Source organism: Gavialis gangeticus, unplaced genomic scaffold (assembly GCF_001723915.1).
Source record: "Gavialis gangeticus isolate Ggan-Ray unplaced genomic scaffold, GavGan_comp1, whole genome shotgun sequence".
Lineage (NCBI taxonomy): Eukaryota > Metazoa > Chordata > Crocodylia > Gavialidae > Gavialis > Gavialis gangeticus.
In genome coordinates, this window is record NW_017729024.1 from 118,848,094 (window position 1) to 118,850,061 (window position 1,968).

A 1,968-nucleotide genomic window follows, 5' to 3' on the forward strand; every position below is an offset into this window, starting at 1 on the left:
AGGAAAACTATATCCACTGCCACCCCTGCATCCAATGATTTAGTGACCTGGTCGTAAAAGGCCACCAGGTTGGTCTGACAGGACCTGCCGCTGATGAACCCGTGCTGGTTGCCCCTGAGCATGCAGTTCCCAGCTGGCCCCTCCTGGATGTGTGCCAGAATAATTTTCTTGAACAGCTTGCCCAGGATTGAGGTAAGACTGACTGGCCTGTAATTCCCCAGGTCCTCTTTCCTCCCCTTTTTGAAGATGGGAACCACATTGGCCCTCTTCCAGTCCTCTGGCACCTCTCCAGAGCACCACGAGTGTTCATGAAGCCGTGCCAGGGGGCTTGCAATGACCCCAGCCAGTTCCTTTAGGACTCTAGGGTGAAGATCATCCGGGCTGGCTGACTTAAAAATGTCCAGCCCCTCCAGAAGCTCCCTAACTAAATCCTCACTCACCCTATCCTCACTCACCTTATCTGGACAGTGGGGCCTATCTTTTTAGAGACTACTTGGCCCCTTGGAAAAAGGGTAGTCTTGAAAGTTTACCACCATTGCAACCTCTCTCTACAGGAGGCCCTCTGTATAGTTGATGATAATTTGAGCTGGCTTGAGCCAGGGGTGAAATAATGTAATTTTCTTTTTCTTTGTCTCAGGTTGGCTAACAAATTAGTGTTACATCATGTCATTTTGCAACTGTGGTAAAGGCAAATATTGATCTACTTTTTAAATATTTGCACTCAGAAATTTTTATAATAGTAGTACCAGAAAATAACATTCTAGTATACAAATTGACAGTGCTGCTAATTAAGTTGGTGACCCCTGAAGTATTATGATGCACATACTGCCAATATAATCAAATGCAATGTAATATTGTTCTAGAAGAATCAAAGAAACCTGCTAAGGCCTTTGGCATGATTTGTTCTTCTGGATCGTGGGCATGTGGGCCTTGATGTTCCCTAGATGGTTCCTGGGGATAGTTTTATACCTCCAAGGTACATGAGTGTTTTGGTAGCTGAAAAGAAGATTATTAGTTCAGTGACAGCATAGTGGACTTTCAGGTCTGTTCACTTAATAATATGCACATTACAGGATATGCCATGTTTACTGTGGTATGTTTTTACATCCAAATAAACTATGTTAAAAGAATTCTATGAAGTAGTAGTAGGGTTTGCCCATACAATTTTAACTTGACCTTCTTTATGCATGCATGTACAGTTCTGCTAGGGTTTGGAGTGGTGATTCGGAGTATTTCTTAGGTTAAAAATTGCCTGTGAAAACAGGGGATTAGATTTACTCAGTCCCTTCAATTTAGTGTGCATTTTGATATGTAAGCGAGCACACGCTCTTCCCTTCCCCTACATTTCTGACTTATTTGGTGAATAGGTGGTTATTCAGTATTTGTTTCAGACTTCAACATTCAAGATTCAGTCTCCTTCCACCTTCCCCTCAATTCCTTTTTGTTTCCCAGCCTGTTTGATCTGTCCCACACATTCCCTACTGGTTTATGATCAAACTACTCCAGATCACACATGTTCTTAGTTCTTTCCCTCCAACGCTCGTTGCCCCTAATCTCCTCCTTTGCCCAATATCTCTCCCCCACCTCTGGCTTGTTTTTCTTCTTGTTCTTTCTGTGTTTGAATCAGACTTTAGTTTGGGACTGCAAGATTCAAGCAGAGCATACTCAGTGCTCTGGAATGTCTAGAGAAGTTAAGCTTTAAAAAGCATCTATTATGCATGTGCAGACCGATTCTGTGAAAGCTTGTAACTGTTTTGTTTTAATAGGAAAAGCAAAAAAGACAACTAACACCAGAGTCCTCTCTGCAAACAATCAAGCCTTTGCTACAAAACACAGTAATCTTAACTAATACATTATAAAACCTGAACTTAATTAAATTCAGGTCAGAGTCCAAAGAGAGCCAAATCCTCCTGGCTGAGGTTTATGCACTTGCATAATTAGGCCAATTAGGAGAATGAAAAAGTCCAA